This window comes from Lasioglossum baleicum, chromosome 8 (assembly GCF_051020765.1).
Source record: "Lasioglossum baleicum chromosome 8, iyLasBale1, whole genome shotgun sequence".
NCBI classification, from domain to species: Eukaryota; Metazoa; Arthropoda; class Insecta; order Hymenoptera; family Halictidae; genus Lasioglossum; species Lasioglossum baleicum.
The window spans coordinates 6,833,290-6,855,470 of record NC_134936.1 but is presented as its reverse complement, the minus strand read 5'-3'; the positions used below and the strand labels follow the sequence as shown (position 1 = coordinate 6,855,470).

Here is a 22,181-nt window from a genome sequence, read left to right as displayed (position 1 = left end):
TACCATTTTTGGTCTTTCTGGTCATCCGAACATAGTAATATTGCATATCTGAGTTGTGCTAGCCTAGCACAAGTCAGCACAACTTTTAATTTCCCCAGCACAACGATATAAAGGGCACTTTACTCTTGTGCGCTGCCCTTCGCGCTAAGGTACTGTACCATTTTTGGTCTTTCCGGTCATCCGACAAGCATAATATTGTATATCTGAGTTGTGCTAGCCTAGCACAAGTCAGCACAACTTTTAATTTCCCCAGCACAACGATATAAAGGGCACTTTACTCTTGTGCGCTGCCCTTCGCGCTAAGGTACTTTTACCATTTTTGGTGTTTCTGGTCATCCGAACATAGTAATATTGCATATCTGAGTTGTGCTAGCCTAGCACAAGTCAGCACAACTTTTAATTTCCCCAGCACAACGATATAAAGGGCACTTTACTCTTGTGCGCTGCCCTTCGCGCTAAGGTACTTTTACCATTTTTGGTCTTTCTGGTCATCCGAACATAGTAATATTGCATATCTGAGTTGTGCTAGCCTAGCACAAGTCAGCACAACTTTTAATTTCCCCAGCACAACGATATAAAGGGCACTTTACTCTTGTGCGCTGCCCTTCGCGCTAAGGTACTTTTACCATTTTTGGTATTTCTGGTCATCCGAACATAGTAATATTGCATATCTGAGTTGTGCTAGCCTAGCACAAGTCAGCACAACTTTTAATTTCCCCAGCACAACGATATAAAGGGCACTTTACTCTTGTGCGCTGCCCTTCGCGCTTCAACGCTGTCATACAATTAATATGGTATCGCATTCGTTACTTACATTTGCGACCGGAATTTCGTTCAGTGCCGAAATTCTATGTGCTTGTGCAGTTTCGAAATGTTTTACGCAAATAATTTTATCTATATTTGTGTCTTGGGTTTCGATCAAATAAATTTCTTTTTCTTCACTCTTCTTTTCTATTTTATTTTTTATATTTGTAGATTCAATTTCACATGTAGGTAATTGTTCCGCCGCTGTTAATATGCACGTCCAGAAAATGATTGCAAGTGTAATGTTACAAACTTATCGATGCGCATCGGACGTGATATATTTTTGAAAAGTCGATGTTTACAGTCGTTGAATTCGGCCTCCACTGCGGAAGATGTTGCAGTTGATGATCCATAAGTAAAAATGGGCTTCCATAATTTTCGAATATTGCGGGAAATATAACAACAACGCTATTATTCGCTACCCTATTCCTATGGCATAATATGGATTTACATTCTGTCCCGGATTTTTCACTGCATTATTTTTTGCCATTGTTACACATTCAGCAGAGAAATTTTTCCACCATGCATTAATATTGGAGGCGCTCTTCGTTTCTTCCATTTCCGTATCAGATTCATGAAAATCATCTATTCTATGTTCCGTCTCTTCTTCATCTTCAATGATTCCCCCGGAACTATATTCTGGGTAACAACTTTCTGTAATGTTTTAAAACATTTCTCTGCATAAGACGGATTATTATTTGTAGTGTTCCCGAACATTTCACTGTTTGAAAGAACAATAGCACATTTTGTTACTTCCTGGAATTCTGTGAAGTCTGATATTTTCGTCAGAAATGCCATAAGTGTTATGTAAAATATGCGCACTTGAGGATGAACACCTTTTAATTCTTTCCATCTTGCAACCATGTGGATAAAATGAGAAACGTCTAAGCGCAAAAATGTAGATGGCAGATTTTTCGTTTCTTCACTTAAACATACGAAACACTGTGACAAGTAGTGTTCCAAATTTCTGCATTGTCCAAATGCTCTAACGATAGCTCCTATCAAAGCTCGATCAAAGTCACAAACCACTTGTTTTGGTAATGGAAAATTGATTTGTGTTCCATACCAATTCGTATTATTTCTAGCAGCCAAAAATGTATCGTGTTCGTATTTTGTGAGGCGCTCAACATTTGAAATACTGGCATATGTGAAGTTTCAGTTTTTGTGACAATTTGGTATAAATAAATGTGCGAAGATAATTTTCCTGAAGGCTTCTTAAACTTTTTTTATCAGAGATCCTGTTCCGTCTATACAGATATATTTTGAATTTTGAACGAAAATTGAAGCTTGTCCCGGTGTCCAATAGTGCACATAAAATGGATCTAAGCCAATGGCGTGTATTTGCCCTGCATGCTGATTGTATTTCATGACCTGTAAATTTTGAAGTGGATTTGAAGCTGTAATCGCTAGACTGATCTTCTCGCGTTCTTGTTTCGCTTTTGACAATATTTGATTTTTAGGTAAATGCGCTAGTTCTGGATCATCGAATTTCTTTAATTTATCAGCTTCATTTCGACGCCAAATGCAAGGTAAAATATTTCCGTCTAACATGTTTTTAGATATCTCGATTCTTCGATATCCTTTTAAGTGTCGCTTTTTTTTGTGTGTGACGGAAGCATCCAAAATTTTCGATGATGCATTCCATGAGGACATCTTTTCCGGATTGTGGTTTATTTACTGCTATCCCCGAAAAGCTGCAATTACACTCCGTGCAAGCGGCCACGATTTTTAAATAAATTCCTGTCTCCGACATTTTGCATCGTTTAAATGATAAGGCACATGGTATCCGTATCTGTTGCCATAATTGGTCAAATAAAACATCAGTCCAAATATTATTTCGCAATACTTTTGTTTTTAGTCCAATAATGCATGTTGTTCTTTCGTTTCAAATGAATCGACGAACTGCTGAACTCGGTCAGTCTATGCCTAGCCTTAGAAGTGAGAATATCGAATAATAACTGTCATTTTTATTTAATTAAAAATATATACCTTGCTTCTCAAAAGCAAACAGTGTACGAGAAATGTTGAAGTAAAACACGGCGTAACGAAAAACTCAATCATATTGTTACAATGTAACGGGTGGCGTGCGTCACATCGAACATCGAAGTGACGATCGGCTATCAAAAAGACGATCGGCAGCCGAAGCGACGAACAAGAGGAGAGTCGGGAGCTCAGTTCGACGCTAAAGTCGGTTTAGGCAGGATATTTCACTAAAAGTGTTTTATTCCACCAGAAAACATATTCTTTAACAAGAAACACAATCACGGTCTTAACGGTGTGAATTATTGTGATAGTGCAATTAAATTGTTGTATTATTAATATGGCAAAATACGCAGTGGAATTATTGCATCTAATTTTAGAAGAAAAATATAAGATTCTTTCGGATTCGTGCGGAAAACCTGTTGTTCCAAGTGCAAAAGTATACGAATGTGTTAGTGCGGATTTTGAAGAGAAATTTGGCAAAAAATTATTGCCAAAATACCTTTACACCATCCTTCAAGGAAATAGATATGATCTTTGGAATAAATTTCTTACATATCACGGCATTGAAAAACTATCAAATTCTGTGTTAAATGAATCGGAATGTAGTTTGAATGACACGCGCAGTGACGAAAAAATTGAATTACAATTGGTTTTGCCATTCAAAACATGGCTAGCAATGGGTCCTGTAGGAGCAGATTACGCAGATACAAAATTAACAGAAAGAACATATAATGTATTATTGAAAAATATTTGGACTGACGTTTTATTTGACCAATTATGGCAACAGATACGGATACCATGTGCCTTATCATTTAAACGATGCAAAATGTCGGAGACAGGAATTTATTTAAAAATCGTGGCCGCTTGCACGGAGTGTAATTGCAGCTTTTCGGGGATAGTAGTAAATAAACCACAATCCGGAAAAGATGTCCTCATGGAATGCATCATCGAAAATTTCGATGCTTCCGTAACACACACAAAAAAGCGTCACTTAAAAGGATATCGAAGAATCGAGGTATCCAAAAACATGTTAGACGGAAATATTTTACCTTGCATTTGGCGTCGAAATGAAGCTAATAAATTAATGAAATTCGGTGATCCAGAACCAGCGCATTTACCTAAAAATCAAATATTGTCAAAAGCGAAACAAGAACGCGAGAAGATCAGTCTAGCGATTACAGCTTCAGATCCGCTTCATAATTTACAAGTCATGAAGTACAATCAGCATGCAGGGCAAATACACGCCATTGGATTAGATCCATTTTATGTGCACTATTGGACACCGGAACAAGCTTCAATTTTCGTTCAAAATTCGAAATATATCTGTATAGACGGAACTGGTTCTTTGATAAAAAAATTTAAAAACCCATCAGGAGAATTATCTTCCCACATATATTTATATCAAGTTGTCACCAAAACTAAAACCTCACATATGCCAGTATTTCAAATGTTGAGCGCCTCACAAAATACGAACACGATACATTTTTGGCTGCTAGAAATAATACGAATTGGTATGGCACACAAATCAAATTTTCCATTACCAAAACAAGTAGTTTGTGATTTTGATCGAGCTTTGATAGGAGCTATCGTTAGAGCATTTGGACAATGCAGAAATTTGGAACACTACTTGTCACAGTGTTTCGTATGTTTAAGTGAAGAAACGAAAAATCTGCCATCTACATTTTTGCGCTTAGACGTTTCTCATTTTATCCACATGGTTGCAAGATGGAAAGAATTAAAAGGTGTTCATCCTCAAGTGCGCATATTTTACATAACAGTTATGGCATTTCTGACGAAAATCACAGACTTCACAGAATTCCAGGAAGTAACAAAATGTGCTATTGTTCTTTCAAACAGTGAAATGTTCGGGAACACTACAAATAATAATCCGTCTTATGCAGGGAAATGTTTTAAAACATTACAGAAAGTTGTTACCCAGAATATAGTTCCGGGGGAATCATTGAAGATGAAGAAGAGACGGAACATAGAATAGATGATTTTCATGAATCTGATACGGAAATGGAAGAAACGAAGAGCGCCTCCAATATTAATGCATGGTGGAAAAATTTCTCTGCTGAATGTGTAACAATGGCAAAAAATAATGCATTGAAAAATCCGGGACAGAATGTGAACCCATATTATGCCATAGGAATAGGGAAGCGAATAATAGCGTTGTTGTTATATTTCCCGCTATATTCGAAAATTATGGAGCCCATTTTTACTTATGGAACATCAACTGCAACATCTTCCGCAGTGGAGGCCGAATTCAACGACTGTAAACATCGGCTGTTCAAAAATACTACACGTCCGATGCGCATCGATAAATTTGTAACATTGCACTTACAATCATTTTCTGGACGTGCAAAATTAACAGCAGCGGAACAATTACCTACATGTGAAAATGAAACTAAAAATATAGAAAACGAAATGGAAAAGAAGAATGAAGAAAATGAAATTCATTTTATCGAAACCCGAGATACAAATATTATTGAAGAAACTGCACAAACACGTAGAATTTCGGCACTGAACGAAATTACTGACGCAAATATCAATAAAGAATGCGATACCATATTTACGAACGAAACATCAGAAAATGAACACTCTGATTTAAGTCATGAACACAATTGGCGAAATAAAAACGACAAGAAAACTTATAAAAGAAGTTACCTCCAACCTCGGCCCGATTTTGCAGGAGTTTGCAAGAGAAAAAAAATTGACATCGCAATGTTACAGAATGGAAACATTTGCGAATCTTTTAATGATGGAGAAAATAGAGTCGTTGTATTAAACACGTGCGGGTTCGATAGTGTTGTCCAATTATTTGCTGCTGCATGCATGCACGAAGCATTCTACGACACTATACAGAATGCTACAACAGAAACATTTATATTTATTAAAAATTTTATAAATAAAGGTACAGTTAAGTCAATTTATCGACAACGAGCATCAATCTTAAGAAAAATTGGACATTTTGTCACTAAAAAGGAGTACAATGTTACCACGATAGATGCAATTTCGAATGTGTGCATATTGTGCGAGCACCTTCTAAAGGATGATTCAAGTTGTACATTGCAGAAAGAATGCAATAATTGCAAAACAACAAAAACAAGAAATATAACACTGATAAACCTCGACTTTGAAACGATTGAATCGCATGGATACCGTGCTATTGCGCAGGCGATTCAAGAATATATAAATTGTAACTACAAAACCTGCAAAAAATGTAGAGACGACGTCAATGTGAACCTGAATTTTAATTCTCATTTACTTCTGGAATGCATTGGTGATAGAAATGCAAAAATAGAATTGAAAACATTTCCAAGAAACATTAAGATTGGAACTACGTCATTCTCCTTGGTTGGAATTATACACTACAGCGGTGGAACCAGAGCAACATCAGTAGGCCATTACACCGCTTATGCCATTTATGGAGATAAATGGATTCTATTCAACGATTTATTAAAAAAATGTCAAGCAGTTAGCGGAGAAAATACTGTGAATCCAGTAGCTTGTCTGTACATCAAAATAAATTAAACAGCAAGCGTGTAAGAGTGTAAAGGTAAGAGTTGGGTTTCAATATCCAAATCATATTATATTTCATTTAACTTTTACATGCATATTAATATTACAAATTCTTACAGTTTCGAGATAGCCGAGGAGAAATAGAGGACAGAAGACAACTTGTTCAAAAAAAATGAATTATACAGCAAGCGTGGAAGAGTGTAAAGGTAGGAGTTGGGTATCAATATCCAAATCATATTATATTTCATTTAACTTTTACATGCATATTAATATTACAAGTTCTTACAGTTTCGAGATAGCCGAGGAGAAATAGAGGACAGAAGACAACTTGTTAAAAAAAAATGAATTATACAGCAAGCGTGGAAGAGTGTAAAGGTAGGAGTTGGGTTTCAATATCCAAATCATATTACATTTCATTTAACTTTTACATGCATATTAATATTACAAATTCTTACAGTTTCGAGATAGCCGAGGAGAAATAGAGGACAGAAGACAACTTTTGAAAAGAGCTCATATACCTATACTTTCTAATATAACATTTAACTTTCACATGCATATTGATATTACAACTTCTTACAGTTTTGAGGTAGCCGAGGAGAATTAGATGACTGAAGACAACGTTTCAAAGAAGTTCATATACCTACACCCAGGCCGATGGAAAAGCCCTGGGTAGTTCCGGCCACCTCTTCTCGCCACATTTGGAGTCCCGTGTAGGATGAGATTTAGTGCGGGTATACCCCGTGTGACCTGTGTATTGCACTACTAAGCACAAGCGCACCAGAGGCCAATGCACGCGCCACCTGATTAAGTTCGTGGGCGCAGGCGGGGGAGTCCCCACGCACCCGGGGGTTGCGATGATCCCGGGGCATGTCATAAAGATTTTACACCCTGCACGTAAAACAATTAAAAAAAAAAAAAAAAAAAATAGCTATAATCTCTAATATAATATTTAACATTTCCATGCATATTGATAGTACAACTTCTTTTCAGTTTCGAAGTACCTGCAGAGAACTAGACGACTGAAGACAACATTTAATAGGGCTCATATACCTATGCTCTGTAATATAACTAATATATATAAATTATATAATGTATATAAATTAAAATTCAAAATAATGATGTTATGAAAAATAATATTAATAATAGTATTAAATAATACATTACAAATATATATACCACATGCTCATATATTTGCATTATTTATGTGCCGTTATATGTATTTATGTTATTACGTTATATGTATTCCTGCTATTGTATACTTTTACATAAGTAAAATAATCGAATCTATTTGTATTACCGATTTGGAAAAGAAACATTACTATTGCTATAGTGTATTAAAATATTCTGTATAAGTCACACACACATAAAAGGCCAAAATTTCAATTATCTCCCCGAGTTTCCCTATGCACAACTCACCGATCGTCCTAACGAACGCACGGTGCTATCTCCTTCTCGAACAAATTCAAAATTACCACTTTTAATTCTTTCCGAAACCGATAATCCACAATGGTAAGTACACATGTATCAATAGGCCTGCGTAAATCGACCGCGGCACTATCGTCTGTCTATCATGATCGACAGATCATTACGTTTCTACTGTGAGCTAAACACCCGTAATTACGTGTCACGTACCTTAGTCGTCTTCACAAGTGTACATTGTCCAGTATAATCTCATTTACTTCACCATTGCCACTATCATCTTGCACATACCATTTATTAAGAACATATTTATACAACATACACTCAGTTTCCCGTTACATTCTAGACTGTCCTTTTTCCATACTTCATATACCCTTCCTACATCTTTCTTTCGTGACATCCGGCAATTCAAAACCACGACTACAGTTCTCCCAAACACTCCAATAATGATACTAATTCATAGGATCATTGCTCAAAGGAAAGTCCTTCTAATGCAGACAAGAGTAAAGTGTCCTTTATATCGTTGTGCTGGGGAAATTAAAAGTTGTGCTGACTTGTGCTAGGCTAGCACAACTCAGATATGCAATATTACTATGTTCGGATGACCAGAAAGACCAAAAATGGTAAAAGTACCTTAGCGCGAAGGGCAGCGCACAAGAGTAAAGTGCCCTTTATATCGTTGTGCTGGGGAAATTAAAAGTTGTGCTGACTTGTGCTAGGCTAGCACAACTCAGATATGCAATATTACTATGTTCGGATGACCAGAAAGACCAAAAATGGTAAAAGTACCTTAGCGCGAAGGGCAGCGCACAAGAGTAAAGTGCCCTTTATATCGTTGTGCTGGGGAAATTAAAAGTTGTGCTGACTTGTGCTAGGCTAGCACAACTCAGATATGCAATATTACTATGTTCGGATGACCAGAAAGACCAAAAATGGTAAAAGTACCTTAGCGCGAAGGGCAGCGCACAAGAGTAAAGTGCCCTTTATATCGTTGTGCTGGGGAAATTAAAAGTTGTGCTGACTTGTGCTAGGCTAGCACAACTCAGATATGCAATATTACTATGTTCGGATGACCAGAAAGACCAAAAATGGTAAAAGTACCTTAGCGCGAAGGGCAGCGCACAAGAGTAAAGTGCCCTTTATATCGTTGTGCTGGGGAAATTAAAAGTTGTGCTGACTTGTGCTAGGCTAGCACAACTCAGATATGCAATATTACTATGTTCGGATGACCAGAAAGACCAAAAATGGTAAAAGTACCTTAGCGCGAAGGGCAGCGCACAAGAGTAAAGTGCCCTTTATATCGTTGTGCTGGAGAAATTAAAAGTTGTGCTGACTTGTGCTAGGCTAGCACAACTCAGATATACAATATTATGCTTGTCGGATGACCGGAAAGACCAAAAATGGTACAGTACCTTAGCGCGAAGGGCAGCGCACAAGAGTAAAGTGCCCTTTATATCGTTGTGCTGGGGAAATTAAAAGTTGTGCTGACTTGTGCTAGGCTAGCACAACTCAGATATGCAATATTACTATGTTCGGATGACCAGAAAGACCAAAAATGGTAAAAGTACCTTAGCGCGAAGGGCAGCGCACAAGAGTAAAGTGCCCTTTATATCGTTGAGCTGGGGAAATTAAAAGTTGTGCTGACTTGTGCTAGGCTAGCACAACTCAGATATATGATTATATGCTGTTTGGATAACTGTTTCTTACTTAAACGTTAATTAGATGTCGAAAACGTTTTTTCACCATAACTTTTTTATTTATAATTTTTTTAAAGTAATACTTGAGCACAATCTTAGCACAACTTAGCACAACTTAGCACAATTGAGAAAACTGAAAAAAATGAAAAGTGGGGGGCTACTCAAAAAATCGTTTTTCTCATTTTTTCATCTTATTTTTCATATTATAGTTATAATATTCGAGCACAATATAGCACAAACATAGCACAATTCAGCACAACTGTTGAAATTGTTTAATTCAACAAGTGGGGGGCTAACTTCTAGGAGGCCATCGCTTTGGCCGATGTGGTGTCACGCGATTGGCGTGGATCGCTTACCGAATCGATTGTTTCGGGATTCAAAGCAAGGTGATTTACGGTCGATGCGAGACGTTACGAACGCGACTTCGAAACAATAACAGCGGGCTTTACGCACCGCTGAATCGATGGAAAACCAAATGTCGCACGGTGTTTATCCGTGTCTCGCATCGACCGGTAAACTCCTTACTTTGAATCCCGAACACATGGAAAAAATTGCTTTTCTTCTTTAAGATGCCCTGACGATCCTTTTTAATATTTTCCTTCCAATTTTTTTTTAAATGAAAGGTTTATCCTTAAGCTGTAAATTACTATTTGTCAATTGAAAATTAGTATTTGTAATGCATTAAAAATGTTACGCTAAATGTAATGAAGAAAATTTACAAAATTATCAAGACTTCGCAAGGAATATCTTTCGAGTCATAAGAGGTCATAGAATTTGACAAAATGGAGTATTTTCAGCATTCTTTCCTCTATGTAGTCGTGCAAAAATCATTTCCTAGATCGTCCTATATCAAAAGTTATTATTGTTTAAAGCCGTCCGTGCAGCTGTGCGTAACGGTTCTCGCATCCATCGTCGGGACTCCGTGACAACTAAGAAACACTTTAGACTCTAAACACTTCAAATCTTTATGCTATTCTACAATTTTTTGAGCGTTATATACCATATTTTTTCCTTTTTATTTAAATTTTGTTTTGTGCAGTTTATACTTAGTGCGTACCTCAGTATACTGTATGCATTAGTTCAGTATTACCATCGTTTAGTACAGTTTATATTAATATACAAGGAGAATTAAGTATAATTCTCCGAACGTTGTATACGTTTTAAACAATCATCTTATGCGACCGTTTCTCCCACCAATATTCGGAACAAAATGCTATCGATGAATTCATTTGTTCGATCGTCAATTTCACGCCTATTCCAAACTTATATTATTGTCACTTTGTTCATCATCGCACACTCACTGCAACATACTTTAACTCAGCACGAGCCATACGTTGTTTACAATAATTTATATTTTGTATTTGTTATATATTTTGTGTTTGTTATATTGCGTTTATATTTCTATTGCCTGTTTGTGTTTATATTTTGTGTTTGCTGTATCTCGTTCGTGATAAAACATATCGTTTTACTAATATTTGGTAAGTACATAAATAGTTGGACATTTATTACGTTAACTATTTTCCGTGTTCAACATTTCTTCCTTTATTATTCAGGTATTTGTTATTTATTAAGAATGGAGGCGTTCCGTACAAATCTGAATTTATTTATGATTCTAAGAAATTCGTCGGAAGATTTAAGTAATTATCTATTCTTGCATGAGAAAATATGTAAAGAAATCAATATTTCACCCGAAAATTCAAATATATTAAAAGCTGGGTTGAGAAAATTTGTTTATAATTTGAAACAGAAATGGGTGGAATCTCGTTATGTAGAAGCAATATTTTTACAGCGTAACAAACAATGGTTAGAGCGAGATTACATATATCCCTGTGCAATAGTATCACACATTCCAACAACAACAAAATCTCCTAGAATAGAATCGTCCACTGTACACATCCACAAAGGAAGGAAAGCATTATCGGACTGCAGTAGCCGAGAAAAGATACGAAGGGCTAGATCTCTCGTAAATTCTTTTACACTAGAGGAACTATTAAATGCCACAAAGATGAGCTTTCGAAAGAATAAAATGTATCACAAAGCTCGTTTGCTTGAGTACATCGAAAATAATGAATGCGACTTTGACAAGATGACGGCTATGCTACGTGGTCCTACATCAAAAGGAAGGTTTTCGGCAGAAAAGGCTCTATGTATGTTCCTTACAGCAGACCTGTCCAAATTTCAATATATTGCATTTAGAAATGAAGCTGTACAATATAATAACAATCAACTTCCGTCGTACTGTACGTTATTAAAGGAAAAAAGAAAATGTTATACACCAAAGGAAACTACAACGATAACAGAGAAATATGCAAAAGTTGAATTACAAAGTTTGCTAAACGTCACGGCTAAACGAATTTTAAAAAGTGTAGGTGATTTCGAAAATGATCAGGAATTAGTATTAACGTGTAAGTGGGGATGTGACGGTGCTTCAGGACAAGCGAGGTACAAACAAATTCAAACAGATTTTAATATGAGTGACGATAGTATTTTTGCTTCCAGTCTAGTGCCATTAAAAATACATAATAAATTAACTGATGAAGTCATATGGAAAAATCGTCCGATCAAATTTGCGTTTACGAAAGAAACACAACAAATTATAGACGAAGAAATAAACACAATTAAGAACGAAATAGCAAATTTAAAACCGGTTAAAATAAATAATGTACAAGTTGAGTATGTAATGCTTCTTACAATGGTGGACAACAAAATTTGCAATGTCCTGACCGATACAAAATCCGCAATGCGTTGCTATATTTGCAACGCTAAGCCTACAGAAATGAACGATTTAGATATCATAAACTCAAAAGTGTGCAACAGTAACAATTATTCATTTGGACTTTCTACCCTCCATGCGTGGATCAGATGCTTTGAGTGCTTACTACATGTTTCTTATAATTTATCATTTAAAAAATGGAGTGCAAGTACACCCGATTTGAAACAAATTCGGGATGAGCGAAAAAACATATCCAACAGCAATTTAGAGAAAAAATGGGATTACTAGTGGACATAGTGAAACAAGGATGGGGTTCATCGAATGATGGTAATACCGCAAGAAAATTTTTTTCAAATTCAGATCTTTCGGCCAGTATAACAGGGATAGATGCAACATTGATTAAGAAATTTCACATCATACTACAAGTCATTTCATCTTCATCTGCAATAGACCTTGACAAATTTCAAGAATACACTTTTAATACAGCAAAACATTTCATACATCTTTATGGCTGGTATTATATGCCGGCCTCAGTACACAAACTTTTAATTCATGGGACACAAATAATAAAACACGCATTGTTACCAATTGGTCAATTGTCTGAGGAGGCCCTGGAATGTAGACACAAAGATTTTAAAAATTATAGAAATAAAAGTAGTCGAAAAATTTCTCGAATTGCTACCAACGAAGATATATTCCATAAATTATTATTAACTTCTGATCCGTACATATCATCTTTACGTGTAAAGTCTAGCAATAAGAAACCAAGAGCTCTGGACCCAGAGGCTGAGGCAATGATAATTACATAAAAACTGTTAACTAATATAGTAAGAATAAATAATTTATCTAAACTAAATTTATTATATTTATTATTGTTTACATTTCACTTTGTGCTTTATACACGTACCATAGATTGTGAATTTATAAGGATCAGATAAACTTTCTCCGGAGGATATGGAAAATCAAGAAACAAATTTTATTTAAATAGCGATTTCTCAACAATTTATAAGAATAATATTATATATTGACTAAGTTGAATGTATTCCGTTTCAAAAAAATTTGCTAAAAGTTGTTAAATTTGTAAATATGTTAAAAAAATAGTAAAAAAAGCTATTAAATAAACTAAAAGTATACCACATTATACATTATTAAAAAAGATTACATGCTAGTATCCTACACCCCAAATTTCACGTCGATATCTTTATTAGTTTAGAAGTTATACCAAAATGTCACTAAATTTCGCGTTTTAGACCACTGTGCGGCGCGCCGGGAGACGAGCGTGGTGTAACGCCGCGATGCCGTAACGAACAAGAGTTTCTCGAGATTATGTGAATCCTCTCCGATTTGGATGAGCTTTGGATATGTTGTCAAGACCATGATTCTGAACAACATTACCCTTTACAGTTTTTGTCGGTCGGAAGAACCTTACTTGTCAATTCATATGGGTGGATCTCTTTACCCGACTTACGGCAAGGTTACCCGAACGAGGGAAGAAGCAGAAACTGATTGTATTAAAAACTCACGTATTCAGCCGTAAATCCATTTGCTGCTTCGAAATGTGTGTCGCTGGGTCACTCGGTGACGAACTGCACAGATGTCTTCAGGTATACGACAGTACCGAAAGCTAAGGGACGTACGGCCAGGTCGACGAAGTGCACAGCCGGTGGTAGAAGGCCTAAAGGATGCGCGGTCAAGTCGACGATCCAGAATTTCACTTTCATTTTCGAATCGATAAATAATTCGTATGTTTATTTCACACAGATGCCTTGAAATTTTTCCACACTCACAATCACTGTTCACATTTGTCAACACATAGTTATGCACTAATAATAATTGCTTAAACTAATTAAACGATTATTTAATCTAATCACTAGACTGCGGATCTTTATGTAAAATGAAAGTTGGCTGCCGCTATTACAAGGGACAGGAGCCAGACAGATATTTGATTGTGATCATTTTAAGAAGTTGAAAATAATACATTGGTGTTTTGAAATTATTTTAATCTCTCTAGTGTCTTAAAATGCACCTACTCATGTTTGCTACAAATGCATGAAATCCGCAGTCTAGTGATTGCATTACCTGATTGTTGTAATTTGTGCAGCAGGACAAGGGATATGGCAATTATTATTAGTGCATAACTATGTGTTGACAAATGTGAATAGTTATTGTGAGTGTGGAAAAATTTCAAGGCATCTGTGTGAAATAAACATACGAATTATTTATCGAATCGAAAGTGAAAGTGAAATTCTGGATCGTCGACTTGACCGCGCATCCCTTAGGCCTTCTACCACCGGCTGTGCAGTTCGTCGACCTGGCCGTACGTCCCTTAGCTTTCGGTACTGTCGTATACCTGAAGACATCTGTACAGTTCGTCACCGAGTGACCCAGTGACACACATTTCGAAGCAGTAAATGGATTTACGGCTGAATAAGTGAGTTTTCAATACAATCAGTTTCTGCTTCTTCTCTCGTTCGGGTAACGTTGCCGTAAGTCGGGTAAAAAGATCCACCCATATGAATTGACAAGTAAAGTTCTTCCGCGACCGTCAAAAAGTCTAAAGGAAATGTTGTTCAGAATCATGGTCTTGACAACATATCCAAAGCTCATCCAAATCGGGTAGAAGATAGTACAATCGATCGATTTACAATTACAAGTTTTTGCATTTATCGCGTAAACTAAAGCCGGCCGACAAAAACTGTAAAGGGAAATGTTGTTCAGAATCATGGTCTTGACAACATATCCAAAGCTCATCCAAATCGGGTAGAAGATAGTACAATCGATCGATTTACAATTACAAGTTTTTACATTTATCGCGTAAACTAAAGCCGGCTGACAAAAACTGTAAAGGGAAATGTTGTTCAGAATCATGGTCTTGACAACATATCCAAAGCTCATCCAAATCGGGGAAGATTCACATAATCTCGAGAAACTCTTGTTCGTTACGGCATCGCGGCGTTACACCACGCTCGTCTCCCGGAGCGCCTGGCTGAACGTGCCATCGCGCGTCTAGGTCGCGCTCTGATTGGTCCGTGTTTTTCGTTAATAACTCCTAAACAAAGCCCCGGCTGACGTTGGTGCAAAGGAAAATGTTGCTTCAAATGACCTAAGGAACCTCCCATTTCCCGGAGTCGAAGGGGTTTTGGGACACCCTGTATATATACCTTGGCATACTTTTATTATTGTGAAGTTACTATTTGTTACTATTATTGTGAAGTTATTATTTGAAATTCAATTCTGAATAAAATTCAATTTAATTTTTGGTCATGTTTCCTCATTTTTGTAGATGATGCATTGAAGAGCAATTTTTCTTAACTGACCCCTGTTTCCATCACTTGGAATATACAGTGTGATCTCAAACGAAAGAAAGATACTTTGAACTCTTATAGGAAATTTCACGCTGATCACGAATATTATTACGTGTATTACGAATATTATTACGTCACGACCATGTATTAAGGGTCACTGAATGGAGTTTAACCGTTTTTTCACGCGAAAACACTCAAAAAACTTCGAAAGAACGGTATTTTACGGAAAAAACTGTTAAATTCTATTCAGGGACGCCTAGTATATGGTATATTCGTGATCAGCGTCAAATTTCCTATAAGAATCCGTCAAGAACAGACTTTTGTCTACTCCGACCATAAGAACGCCGCACTGTGCACCGCGTCGACAAACACCGACCGCGCCGGACACCCCGAAAGAGGACAAACAAAAGAGACCGCGGAGAGACCAAACACGACCCCAGGAAAGGACATTCCCTAAAGTCACCGAGGACGAAAGACCACGGAACGAGGGACGGCCAGTATCACCATGGCGCCCGACACCTCAAGCCCAAAAACCACTGTGGTACAATGGCAAACACGCCCCGTGTGCCACGACGTGGTACATGTTACCCACGGGGCAAAGGGTGGAGGTCCCGAGTAGATTTGTACTAACACGCCACTATAGGGTTTCCTCAGAAGAGGAGAGATGGACGCTCGTCTTCAACGACGCAAGGCGACTCGTTCGGTGCCGTCGCCGAGAAATATAAGGTACGCGCGCCGCGACCCCTCCGAGACAGGAGAACCATAGTTTTAGGTTCCAGTATTTTTCCGTTAGTTTGTAAGATCAAGTATTTTTTTTGCGTTAGTTTGTAAGTACAATGTTTTTCGTTAGTCTATAAGGTGAAATATTTCCGTACATTTTGCGTTAGTTTGTAAGTTCAAGTATTTTTGCGTTAGTTTGTAAGTACAATGTTTTTCATTAGTCTATAAGGTAAAATATTTCCGTACATTTTGCGTTAGTTTGTAAGTATTATTACACTGGTTGATATCCTGCGTCTCCGTACTTTTTATAACTGAAAGACTGATATAAAGACTGAATATGATAATTGTAATTGTAATATATTTCTTTACTTTTCCTCAATAAATAGGCCTCGCTGTCGCTTGTTCGCCATCCCGATGAAGGAGGGGGGTGTAACAGACCTGTCATACGCAGGCCTGTAACTAGTCCGCGCACCGAATCTAGCCGGGCGAGTCCGACCAAAGCCGAATCGCGTCGGCAACACACCGAGTAGCGAACCGCCGGCTCCCCGCTGCCGAATAGAGTCGCCCCTCACCGCGGTACCCCGCGCCAACAATCCGCCGAGCCCATACCGACACCTCCGCGCGTTCCCCTCATCAAGAAACCACATTTGGCGGGAACCGGATACCGAATTACGGTAAATCTGGCGGGAAACGGAAACCGTACGTTACTCCGAACACCCTGCCGCACTTCACCTCCTCACCGCCTACTTAGGCCTATAAAAGGCGCAACGTCCACGAGTCGGTCTCTCATTCCGTCCGCGACGATTGCTTGAGTACCTCCTGCTGAAAGCTTATGACTACGTAAGTATATCCTAGGTGGACACCGTCCTAATCCTTGGCCTACGGCGACGAGTTTGTATCGCTGCGCGAACTCCTCCTTGTCGAGAGGCACTCCGTTTTCCGCCGGTGACGACTGCGTTCGCACCGAAGCAGAGGAGGCACGCTGCCCCGCTGAAACCTCGACCGCGTCGACATTCCTGATTCCCGCCGGTGACGACTGCGTTCGCACCGAAGCAACGGAGGCACGCTGCCCCGAGAAATCCCGACTGCGTCGGAGTCGGCTCGACGGAAGAGATGCGCCATCCTTCCTCGACACCGAAAGACCTACCCGGGATACCGTAAATGTCCGGTACGCTACCGACATTCCGAATCCCGATAATCCAGACCCGGGTAGAATGATACATCCCTGCCAAGATCCTCGTCATAGCCTGTAAGAATCCGCATGCACCAGGTCCACGTGAAACTAAGCCGCGACTAACGTCACCGCGATCTATGATATTCCTGACACCGCGATCACCGTAACACCCGACTTCGCGATCTCCGTTATTTCCGTTCTCGCGATCTCCGTTTCCTACGACACCGCGATCTCCGTTTCTTCCAACACCGCGATCTCTGTTATCTCCGACACCGCGATCTCTGTTATCTCCGACACCGCGATCCACTAGCTCCGCGGAACAAGCACAGCGAGGTTTTTATCACAATACACCACGAGTCATTATTTCATCCCATGCATCACGTCTTCCGATTCCGATCCCGTCCTCGTTCATAATTCGACCCTGACACGACAAGCTACAACGGCCGAGGACGATACATCGCGAATCACTCACGATCCGAACGAGAACCGTTACAGATCTAACAACCAAACTCCTGATTGAAGCTGTTCCCGCATCAATCCCGCGGGATTGCAATCCCTAGGTATGGCCGAATGTAGAGAGTGATCTGGCTGGTCACGTTGCGCGCCGGTATGGCTGGGTGCGTTGCGGACGGGGATGTGTAGGAGTGGGGGCGACTGCCGGGTCAGTCCGCTGCAGCCTGTTCTCGAGGTAACGTCGTCGCTCGAGAACAAATTATAAGATAATCTGTTCTTCCAAATATATTTCATCGTTTTTACTGAACCTACGGAGGCCGTTCGTTATTCATCCGACACCAAACCAATCCTACACATTTTGGCCAACTTCCGCCGCCAGTTTTTGCCGCTTGGTCGCCATCTTTGCTGACGTCATTGCAGCATTCTGCCAAGCCGCCATCTTGGACGACCACTCAGCTGTAACCCAGGGGAAACCGATTCAACAGCGCACGTGCGCGAAGAAACGTAAGTGCGAGATGTATGTGTGATCACGCGATCAAAGAAATTGTAACTGTCTCGCGCCTTAACTCCATCGTTCGTTTTCCCCGCCCGTGCGTCAAGTGAAGCGATCGTACATTAGTACAACGTTCCTCGCGCCGTCAAACATAGTCGCGAGTGCATCCGCGAGCGTCGAACCGAGTCTCGAAAGTTGTTCCAAGTCGCGCCGCGCGTGCGTTGTACCCATCATAAAATGGCTACCCCCGGGATCGGAGGACGTTATCAAATTATTTTTGGAACAACACATCGATTCGTATCAAGTCCCCAAAGTACCCGCGTTCTTCCGCGAAGACCCGGCATTATGGTTCATGCAAGTTGAGTCCTCTTTATCCGCGTCGCGCATCACTACTCAGAAAACAATGGCCGACATAGTAATATCGGCATTCTCTTTTGACGAGATCGCAACCATACGTGATATATTGTCCGCGACGCCGCAACCTCAGGATCTATTCGACAGAATGAAAACCAGATTAATCACGAATTATTCTACGTCGGCTGAAGCCCGTTTACGTCGTCTCTTAAAAGGCGAAGTCTTAACAGATGGAAAACCGTCTCAAATTCTAACACGGCTACGAAAGCTTAATGACGGGTCGTGCAGCGACGACGTAATCCGCGCGATTTTCCTGGAACAGCTCCCGACACAAATACGCGCCGTGCTAGCAATGTCGCGACTCGATGACTTGCAAGAATTCGCCGAACTTGCCGACAAAGTCATCGAAGCGTCGGGTACAGACTCGACTACCGTTTTCGCGGTATCTTCCCGCGACACGTCTATTCGCGACCTGGAGAGCAAGGTGGCCCGCCTTGAAAAACAAATGACCGAGTTAACAGTTCTGTGCCGACGTCGCATGCGAAGTTCTCGTCGGAGAACACCATCACGCGACAACCCTCGAACCACTACGGAACCTCGCGATGAATCGATATGCTGGCTGCATCGCAAGTTCGGGAAAGACGCACGGCACTGCGTAAAACCGTGCTCGTACCCTTCGGAAAACTGAAACGCACCAGCCGCGCGGAATCTCACCGCCTCCACATCCGCGACCGAGAATTTCGAGAACTTCTGCGTTGCTTCAGTCCCTTATCCAATTATCGGCGCTGATTTCTTAAATCACTACGGTCTGATCGTCGATCTTCGACATCGTAAACTGATTGATCCTTTGACACGGATTTCCGTTGTGTCGTCTCAAGCCTTCTTCAATGCTTGACATCAAAACAGTCGATCCTTCATCTCCGTACGGAGAATTACTTTCGAAATTCCCGAGCGTAATTGGTCCTGTGCAACTTCATCACGACACACCTCGTGACGTAGTGCATCATATCTTGACCGAGGGTCCACCAGTTGCCGAGCGTGCTCGGCGACTGACACATGACAAACTTCTTGTGGCAAAAGCCGAATTCCAACGACTCGTCGCGGAGGGGACATGTCGTCCTTCAAGCAGCCCCTGGGCAAGCCCCATCCATCTCGTACCTAAGAAGGATGGGGGTTGGAGGGTGTGTGGCGATTATCGCCGTCTAAATGCCATTACAATTCCTGACATGTACCCAATCCCGCATCTGCATTATCACTCCGTAAATCTTTTCGGAAAAGTCATTTTTAGTAAGCTCGACTTACATCGAGCGTATCAACAAATTCCCGTCGCCCCGACGCACGTGCCGAAAACAGCGGTAATTATCCCTTTCAGGCTATTTGAGTATCTTTCGATGCCCTTCGGTCTGCGGAATGCCGGACAGACATTCCAGCGATACATTCACCGTGCCCTCCGCGATCTTGAATATGTCTTCGTGTACATCGATGACATTCTCATCGCGTCTTCGACCCCCGAAGAGCATGAGATGCATCTCCGTACGGTTCTACAACGATTGCACAAATTCTCATTGCACCTGAATCTCGCCAAATGCGAATTTGGTAAAAACAAACTTGAGTTCTTAGGTTATGTCATCGACCAGAACGGTTCAACACCGATCCCGGAGAAGGTAAAAGCCATTCAAGACTTTCCCAAACCTAAAACAGTATCGGACCTCCGTAGATTCCTAGGGATGGTCAATTTTTACCGTCGTAGCATGCATCACGCTGCAGACGTACAACTTCACGAATACCTTCGTGACTCTAAGAAGAACGACAAACGCGAAATCGTTTGGAACTCGTCGTCAGAGGAAGCTTTTATTAAGATCAAATCTGACCTCGCAAGCGCAACCTTGCTCAACCACCCTTCTCCGGATGCCGCAACGCGTCTAGTCACAGATGCATCCGATTTCGGAATAGGCGCGACGTAAGAACAAGAATTCCATGATTCTTGGAAACCGCTAGCGTTCTTTTCGCGCAAGTTCACACCAGCGCAGCGCAATTACAGCGCATATGACCGCGAATTGACCGCGGTATATGAAGCTCTGAAGTATTTCAGACACTTCCTTGAGGGCCGAGACTTCACAATTGTGACGGATCACAAACCCCTTACCTTCGCTTTCATGCAACGCGCTGACAAGGCGTCACCACGCCAACTACGACAGTTGTCGGTCATATCGCAATTCTCGACACGGATCATGCACCTACCCGGGACCAGGCTTGCCATATTCCGCGCGGTACCAGGCTCCTTACCGCTGCGCCCCTCGCCAAGGTACTACGCTGAGCCCGCCCCACTCTTCCCACTACACTGACGCGTACCGCGTGGAGCAAGCTATGTTAGCGGTACGCGTCAGTGTTAGTGGGAAGAGTGGGGCGGCCTCAGCGTAGTACCGTGGCGAGGGGCGCAGCGGTAAGGGGCCTGGTACCGCGCGGAATATGGCAAGCCTGCCCGGGACTGAAAACATGGTCGCAGACTCCCTATCGCGAGTAGACACTCTGCACCTCGCCGCCAACATCTCGTTGGAAGAGTTGGCGAAAGCACAAGAGTCCGACCTCGAACTTAAAGATCTGCCGTCCTCCACCGATCACTCGCTGGCCCCGCGGCGAATTCAGTGGCGACCGAATCACATTTCGATCGTATGTGACCTCGAGGGCGAAGTTCTGCGTCCGTACATTCCGAGTCCATTACGAAAAACGATATTTGAACGTTTTCATGCGCCCGCGCATCCGAGCGCAAAAATCACCGACCGCATCATTCGTAAGCGTTACGTATGGCCGCGAATGCATCGCGACATCGTGAACTGGGCAAAAGCTTGTATAGACTGTCAGCAGTCCAAAATATCGCGTCACAATCATGTTAAACCGTCCGAATTCGTCGCTCCGGATGAACGATTTAAACATATACACATGGACATCGTCGGCCCATTACCGATTTCGGAAAACTATCGTTATTGCCTGACAATCATAGATAGGTTGTCGAGATGGCCTGAGGCAATCCCTATCGTACACATCGAAGCCACCACCGTTTGTAGAGCTTTCGTCGACAACTGAATTTCACGTTTCGGTACCCCCGAAACCCTCACCACTGACCAAGGTAGTCAATTTGAGTCACGACTTTTTACCGCAATAGTAAAATTGTCCGGATGTCACCGCATCCGAACCACCGTGTACCATCCAGCATCCAATGAGATGATCGAACGTTGGCATCGATGTCTTAAATCCGCGATCATGTGCCAAGCGGACCCCGAATGGTCACGCGTACTAGCCACTGTATTGTTAGGATTGCGAAACAACGTGATGGACACGGCTTCATCCCCCGCCGAATACCTGTACGGAATGCCTCTGAGAATTCCGGGGTAGTTTATGCTTCCCGACGTCGACACTCCCGTCAACCCTCAGATATTTATCGAAGAATTTCGCCAACACATGCGGAAAGTAAAACCCGTTCCTGTGGGACAACACCACAAGAAACGTGTGTTTCTGTTCAAGAACATTAATACGTGCTCTCACG

At 40.8% G+C, this 22,181-nt stretch overlaps 1 long non-coding RNA gene across 1 annotated transcript; it reads left to right on the top strand.

The window, feature by feature from the left end:
- The first annotated feature begins 6,521 nt into the window (after positions 1–6,521).
- Positions 6,522–6,815, top strand: LOC143211303 (uncharacterized). The gene is made up of 2 exons (XR_013009428.1): positions 6,522–6,684; positions 6,767–6,815. It is a non-coding gene; the product is annotated as an uncharacterized LOC143211303 (long non-coding RNA).
- The last annotated feature ends 15,366 nt before the right edge of the window (positions 6,816–22,181 follow it).